The sequence below is a fragment of the Ctenopharyngodon idella genome, chromosome 3, assembly GCF_019924925.1.
Source record: "Ctenopharyngodon idella isolate HZGC_01 chromosome 3, HZGC01, whole genome shotgun sequence".
Classification (NCBI taxonomy): Eukaryota; Metazoa; Chordata; class Actinopteri; order Cypriniformes; family Xenocyprididae; genus Ctenopharyngodon; species Ctenopharyngodon idella.
Window position 1 is genome coordinate 38,060,259 of NC_067222.1, and position 8,522 is coordinate 38,068,780.

At 37.2% G+C, this 8,522-nt stretch overlaps 1 long non-coding RNA gene across 2 annotated transcripts in view; it reads right to left on the reverse strand.

The window, feature by feature from the left end:
• Positions 1-7,908, reverse strand: part of LOC127509234 (uncharacterized) — an 11,934-nt gene extending 4,026 nt beyond the window's left edge. Inside the window, exons 1-2 of one of the 2 annotated variants that reach the window (XR_007929172.1) lie at positions 7,747-7,908; positions 3,370-3,779 (exon numbers count right to left, since the gene is read on the reverse strand). This is a non-coding gene — a long non-coding RNA (uncharacterized LOC127509234). The remainder of the gene's footprint in view (positions 1-3,369; positions 3,780-7,746) is intronic. The other variant, XR_007929173.1, reaches the window with a different exon arrangement.
• Between the last annotated feature and the right edge of the window lie 614 nt (positions 7,909-8,522).

Consider the following 8,522-nt stretch of genomic DNA (forward strand, 5'->3'; position numbering starts at 1 on the left):
GAGTTAGTTACTTTTACATGACCATGTGGTCCTTTGAAGGTGTCTGAATGATGTCACATCCTGTCACATGATAGTAAGTGTGTTCGACATCGGCTGCGGCTGGATGCAACCGATCGGCGAGAGTAGCTGCTTACAGGTGGGGAGGAGCTGAAAATGGAGACGTGAAGTCGGACACTTTCTGCTTCCCGTAGTGAGGCTCGCACTGTGTTTGCATACTTTATCACAGCTGAAGTGAAATAAATGCAATATGACAAATACATTGATGTTTCATAGACATTTTCATTCAGTACTTTATGTACTGCTTACAGCTTCTGTTTTTACAAGAATACAGTTAAATATAAGCCTATATTATTTAAATACTAATGTAGTGGGGTCTACTTTTTTAAAGTTTTATTTTGATAAACATGACATAATATAACCTCACGACTACATGAAAAGAGCTTTAACTGTTATAAAAATACAGATTTGTGAGCTTTAGTAGAACTGAAGGTTTCAGAATAAACACGAAACACACGTGATTGTTGTCATGCGATGAATCCGACCAATCGTGAAACAGCTGTGTCATCATCAGAGCTTGTGCAGCCACTCTTGAAAAGCTGTGCAGAATGAACCAGCTGGCTTCTCTCGAATCGCTCTTGCGGTACTTTAATGCCATGTGTCACAGTCACATGGCGTCGGCGATGTCTCAAGTCGGACAACATTTCTAATCGGCATGCACTGCTTCAAGTCAGCTGCCGATCGGTCTGTGCAGTGCTGGATGAAGTCGAACAAGCCTATTGACTGCATGACTTGATCCAAAATGGTCCCTTTATATTGGTTACTCTGAATGACATCAATGAAATTCATTTTTCCGGACATTCTTTCTCATAACAAAGCAACGACTTCTACACATAATTTTAATACCATTTTGCACTATATTGATATATGATGTTATAAAATCATGCCAGAATAAAAAATATATACATTTTAAGATATTATAATCACAAATGAAATGGCTGCATTGGCCTTTGGACGGTTAAACCGAATGACCTTTTGACACTTCAAAATCTTTAAAATACCTTTATATGTAGCAAAATATAATTAAAACCTTTTGGATTTAATCAAAGAGATCTTGTTGTACCTACCTTACTTACTTTGGGTGTCATATCTTTGTTTTTTATTATTATTATTAAGGCTTTTGGACAAAAAAAAAAAAAAAAAAAAAAAAAGAACCGTCATGTCATTGACCCATATTTTTTATAAATTATATATACACTGTGTTCCAAATTATTATGCAAGTGATGTATCAGTTGGATTTCAGTACAATAAACATTCAGATTTTAGTTTTTCAAATAAAATGTTTGTTTTATTTCTGCATATCTTTTTACATAACTTATCAATCTCAGACAGGTTTGTTAAATAGTTTGCCAGGTCTACTTAGGTAAATGGAAACCCTACTTAGAGGTTGTTCCACATTATTGAGCAAGTCACAGTTCTCATGCAATATGGGGAGGAAGAAAGATCTTTCTGAAGATGAAAAGCATGAAATGGTGCAATGTCGTGCAAAAGGCATGAAAACAACTAATATTGTGTGAAAACTGAATGAAGATTATGGAACTATCATAAGTTTAGTGAGTGATTTAGAGCACAGCAGAACTCAGTGAGATAAAAGCTTAAAGTTTCTGTCAAACAAGTTAATTGTATTAAAAGGACAGCTGTAAAAAAAAAAAAAAAAAAAAAAAAAAAAATCCACTGTTGAGCAGCAGGTATTTGAAGCTGCTGGTGTCTCTGGAGTCTCAAGAAGCTCTCCATGCAGGCTGGCAGTTATGTGTAAAATTGCATTTCAGCCACCACTAACCAAACCTCACAAAGAGAAACATTTACAGTGGGTGTAGAAATACATTTTCAAACAGTTTTATTGCTGTGGTGTTTTTTTTTTTTTTGTTTTTTTGCAGCATGGGATAGTGCACAGTGCATTGTATTTAAGAAGGCGTTATCCTTCTTTTTATACCAAAGCTGAAAATGGCCAGTTAAAATGGCCACATATCTTGCAGAAGTCATTTTGACACCCTCAGAGACCCTAAAGGGACCTTCCATCTCACTTCCCAATATTCCAGCCCAAATCATCACCCGCCAGCCTCCTGCTGACGTCACAGTCTTGTTGGAACGTGGTGGCCATTCACCAACCATCCAGAAATCCATCCATTTAGACCATCCATTGTAGTACGGCATTCGTCAGTGAATAAAACTATTTAAAAATGAGTCTTCATTTAGTTCTACACCCACTGTAAATGTTTCTCTTTGTGAGGTTTGGTTAGGGGTGGCTGAAATGCATCTTTACGCACAACGGACAGTCTGCATGGAGAGATTCTCAAGACTCCAGAGACACCAGAAGCTTCAAATACCTGTTTGCTGCTCAAAACCAGCTTTTTTATTTTATAGCTGTCCTTTTAATACAACTAATTTTTGACAGAAACTTTCCCTAAAAGTTCTGCTGTGCTCTAAGTCACTCACAAATCTTGTCTATAGTTCCATATTCATTCACTTTTCACACTTTTATGTAACATTGCATTATTTCATGCTTTCATCTTCAGAAAGATCTTTCTTCCTCCCCATACTGCATGAGAACTGTGACTTGCTTAATAATGTGGAACAACCTCTTTAAGTAGGGTTTCCATAGACCTAATGTAAGTAGGCCTGGCAAACTATTTAACAAACCTGTCTGAGATTGATAAGTTATCTAAAAAGATATGCAGAAATAAAACAAACAAACACTTTCTTTGAAAAACTAAAATCTGAATGTTTATTGTAGTGAAATTCTCCTGATATGTCACTTGCATAATAATTTGGAACATAGTGTATATATATTATCAATGTTGAAAACAGCTGTGATGCTTGCTGCTTAATATTTTTGTAGGAACTGTGATACAATTTTTTAGGATTTTTTGATGAATATAAATTTCAAAAGTACAGCATTTATTCAAAATAGATAATAAATTAGATAAATATTATTTGCAATTATGTAAAAGTCTTTACTGTCACTTTTGATCAATTTAATCTTATTAACCCTATTATTTTGGGGTGAACTATTCCTGAACCTAATAAGATATGTATAAAAGCATCGTTCAACTGTGAAAGCAGTTGGAATCAAATGTTTACATGATAATTATTCTTCTATTTAACTGATTATTCCAATCAGATTGAAACTCCACTTAGATCAAGCTCAATTGGATATTTTTTTTTTTCCCGATTGAGTTGCTTACACAAATACTTTTCCTTCAGTCATATTATTAAGGCTGCATTTAAACATAGCTATCTTCTCAAATGTTTTCATTTTGTCTGTTTTTAAACCCACTTCTGATGAACGCACAGTCTCTCTTTAATGATTACCAGGAGAATACTGATAAAACTTCCATTTGGCGACGTGTCTTTCTCAAGGTAGACGAGACACTGCTGGGCGAAGACTCAAATGCCTTCATCTCCACCTCCTCTCCTAGTTGGACTCGTCAGAAACCTCCTTGGTGCTGCTCATTTTCCTGTGGCCTGTTGAACACGCAGCGGTCGCTTACCTTTAGGAAAGGTCAAGCGCTGAACACTTCTCCAGGCAACAGAGTTGGGCTAATTAAGCTTCAGCAGTGGAGAATTCTGAATCCCCAGACGCCCGGCTCAGAGAGAGAGGAGACCTCGGCAGGTCATGGCCATCTTGTCCCAGATTCATGCCTGTGTATGCCATTTGCATTCTCTTGTAGTCAATGCACGATAAAATCCCTCAGGAACATCCGTGGTAAGTTCGAAAATTTCTATGACAGGAAAGGAGAGAGGATTTTGAGATGCTCTGAGCAAAAAACTGCTTGATGAATGAGGTTGGGAATGTTTTCTGTCACTGGCTCTGCCTTGGCAACAATCACTAAACTAGACACTAAACTGAAGGTCTGGTTGTATTCATTTCAAAGAGCAGAGCTGGGGGTGAAACGTTACACATAAGGTGTGTTAGGTGATCAGAGTACTGTTTTTTTTTAACGTGTTACTTGCTAAATTTACTTTTTCTATTTATTTAATTTATTAACTGTGTCACAAGATCTTGTGATATTAAAAAGTGACAACATTTCTTGTTGAGGTGAAATGCTGTCTTGCCGTATCATCATGACTCTCCTTTCTTCATGTTGGGAGAAATAGGAGGCATAATTAGGGTGCACAAGCACTGTAGAAGTTGTTGTATATATGTAAATATGTGTAAATATTATGGGTATTTTATTGATCATGACATTTGCCTTTCAAATTACCCTAAGGGACCATTTAAACAACACTGTTTTTTTTTCTCTCTTTTTTTTTAACTAAAAACCATTTATTTTCACAACAACGCCATTTGGAGGACCTGAAAACACAAGCTTTTGAAAATGGTTTGACATATATTTGTGAAAATGGTGACGTCATGCGCATGCTATTATGTATTCCCTAACATAAACTAACAATTTTTACAACATTATTGGCCAGCTCCTGCACGATTCTGGATATACAGCTAAACAAAATAGCATGTAATTTACTAGAGGTTCTTACAAAATATTAATTGCTGGTGTTACGATTCAAGCTCCTGCACCAGATCTCCCGGGCTGCCAGAGGGAGACCTCCCCTGAGTACTAGTTACCATCTGGACTACATTTCCCACACTCACATACCTGGGACTGATCGCGCGCACACATGACGGCCATCTTCTCATTATCCATGCACTATAAAGCACACGCTCACACTCCGCACTTTGCAAAGTCTTGATCAGCCACAGTTATCATTTCTGAGCGTTTATTTCTGATTGTTTGCCTGTTATCGACTGGACTGTTATTCTGGACTGTGATTCTTGCTGCCTGCCTCTTTACTGCCTACCATTGTTTAACCCTGTTTGCTGCCTGCCTCGACCCTTTGCCTGTCCCTGTTTATCCTGTCTGCCGCCTGCCTCGACCCTCTGCCTGTTACCTGGTTAATGATTCCTGTATTGCTTACTGCAGTGTGGAACAAGATTGTCTCACAGCAGCCGCCGAGCGAACGCACAGAGTAATGTTAGAACATCATTTTCAACACACTCAAATGTATCTAATATGATAAACAGAGCTGTGTTACCTCATACGCTTGACCGGAAAAGCATAAGCAGCGCCGGCGACTGTGTCATAATAAAAGTTCCGCTGCTCGTGAGGCGTGTGTTGTGTCCAGCGGCCTCGTTCAGCTCCCACAACACTCGGTCCTGCTCTGCTTCATACTACAGTAACGTTAATAATTGCATCCATGAACATGATTTCTTCCTGAGTCCTATCCCTATTCTTTTGCACCGTCCGTTGAGGTGAAGACCACACGTCCCAAGATTCCGCGCTCAAACTTGGCGTCATCAAGCTACGCCTTTGTTTTGAATAGGCCTCTAGCGGACAGAAAATGTTACATACTGCACCTTTAATTTGAATTAATTATTTTAAAAAAATGGATTGAATGATTTGAATGATTCATTAATAAATACTTGTTTCATTACTGGATGAATCAATGTTTTTGAATGAATGATTCAATGACAAATACATTTTTTAACACTCACTTGTCGCCACCTAGTGGCGTAAGATGTAATTGATACAACTGTTATTTGAAGCACCACTTTAGTTTTAAAAGGTGGTTTGCTCTATGTTGCTATATTTATCGTTATAAACATCAGTGTTTATATCCTAGCTTGACACTTTTATCCCAGTACTTCTGTGATAATTTTAATATTTGTAACAGAAACAACTACTGTGTGGTTCAAACCTGCTCTCTCTGGTTCAGCGGCAGCACGGACACAGATTTTAATGTTCAATACTGAGTCGGCGTTCTGACGTAGAACCCGGAAGCACTGAACTGTCTATACAACGTCAACAGCAAAGGAGAATGACAGGGAATAGAAGAAGTCGTTATTTTTGTTTTGTTTTTGCGCATAAAAAATATTCTTGTCGCTTCATAACATTAAGATTGAACCACCGTAGTCATGTGGACTGTCTTTTCAGTCTCTACTACTTTTCTAGACCTTGAATGTGGTAATTATGTTGCTTTCTCTTTGGGGATCAAAAACCTTTCGAATTTCATCAAAAATATCTTAATTTGTGTTCTGAAGATGAACGAAGGTCTTGCGTGTTTGGAAGGACATGAGGGTGAGTAATTAATGACAGAATTTAATTTTGGGGTGAACTAATCCTTTAATGCAAACTAATAATGTTAACAAATGGAATGTGAAGTGTTACCATTTTAACTAAAAGTAGCATCCCCCAAATTGTCAAAGAGTGTGCTCAACTCTGCCTGATTTGATTCCTTGTTTTTGTGTTTACTTACTTCACTTGACACTTCACAGGTACACTTGACAAGGATGCATATACTCTGATTGTGTCACTTTCATAAGCCATTGCGCTTTACAGAAATTGGAGCAATTCCACACCATTTACCAGCGCTTGCGGTTCTGCGTTAAATACATTCTCACCGAGCTATTACTGCGGGTGAGATCACAGACAGCTCTGCTTGGAATGATGCATCAACCCATTACACAACAATGGTCATAATGCCAGTGCATTAGCTAAATCCTGCGTCCACTACTCTGGCAAGAGGCCGTGCAGATGATATTCACAGATGTAAATGAGCACCAGCGACTGGGTCTGCATTATAAACATTCCTGTGGTGAGAGAGATTAATTATCTCACATTCACACCCCTAAAACGCCTTGTACAATTTCTGTCCACCTCCACACTCCAATGAGCGAAATGCTAAAGACGCACCACATGAGCTAACAACTGAAATTACAAAACCCTCATACATAATTCCACAGCTCTGTGATATAATGGGGGCTAAAAACAAGGAACTGTGTGTTGTTTTAGAGTATATGGAAAGAAAAGGAGGAAACTGGTTGCATGGTTGGCTGTCTCATTGAGAACTGTGGAACAGTGTAACAGCATCCTCAATTCTGATATATTGCAATAGTTTTGCTATAAAGAGTCAGGAGTAATTTGTTCCAATCGAGCTGAATACAAAAGGCATCCGTGTGAATTATGTGTTGTGAGCAATAAAATAACTGTAGGCCTTCACAACCCAATTTGTGGCTGCCAGAAACTGTGGTTAGCACATTTTTGTGACAACTTTTTCTGTAACAGTTAATTTGCTAATGTCAAATTCATGTTTTTACAGCATCAGTAACTCTGACAGAATAGTGACAAATATTGACGAAAAGGTCTCTGTCTGAAATTGTAAACACTTGCTTGTTCAGTGACAATAAGTAATGAATTTCTTTTTTTTCTTTTTTTTCTGGAACACTATGGGGAAGAATATTCTGGCCACTATTTTCAATGCAACGAATATAAATGATAACTAGGGCTTCAAAAAAAAAAAAAAAAAAAAAAAAATGCAAAAGCACCCTAAAAATATCTTAAAAGTATAGCCCATATGATTGATGTGCTATATTTCAACTATTCTGAAGCCATACAATAGCTTTGTGTGATGAAACAGACCAAAAGTCGTTATTCATTGATAATCTTCCTCTTCACTGAACTGGATCACTGAGTTAGTGAGTTAATCTCTTAAATTATTAAACAAATGCCTTACAAACAACTACAGTTATTAATACAAGGGCAATAAATAACTACATTTTATAAACGTATAGTGCATCAAAATCAATTGAAAAAAGTGGGACGAATACATTATGTGTAAAAGTTACCAGAAAAACAGGAGGTACAGTAGGGAAAACACCTCAGAAATAAACAAATATTAGGCTACACATACCTTGTGAGGAGGAGATCTTTGTTTTGGTAAATGAGCTCATTGCCAATGATTTCACATCGTTGAACAGATTTGTCTTGAAAAGACATGACACGCCGTTCTTACAAAACGCGTTAACTTGAACTTGACATGGCGTCGTAAACGCGGTGCAACGTTAAAATATGTCCGTCGCATGTTTACATGAGAATTCGACACAACCCCGATCGATTATAAGTTAAAGCGCTATTTCTGCCATTTAAAGTTCGTTGAACACGGTACGCATCGCAAATAACAGCAAAGCAGTGTTTTCGTGACTTGTTTTCTGCGTTTCTGACGAACAATTGTGGATAGCAATTCGGGAATACATCGTTTTCTTCTAGTTCAGTAAGCTCAAAATATGCTTTAACGTTTTTTGATGTCTTAACTCCATATTAATTAATGGATGTGTATCTATCTCAGACTAATTTGTCAAAAGAGAAAGATTATAATCCAGTAGGCTATAATTGTAATGTTTAAGTAAAAAATAATACTTTACTTTTCTATTTCCTTATTATTTAATAATTCATGTATCAAAGTGTTAAAGGGTTGTTCACCCAAAAATGAAAATTTCTGTCATTTATTACTTACCCTCATGTCGTTCCACACCCGTAAGACCTTCGTTCATCTTCAGAACACAAATTAAGATATTTTTGATGAAATCCGATGGCTCAGTGAGGCCTCCATTGACAGCAAGATAATTAACACTTTCAGATGCCCAGAAAGCTACTAAAGACATATTTAAAACAGTTCATGTGACTACA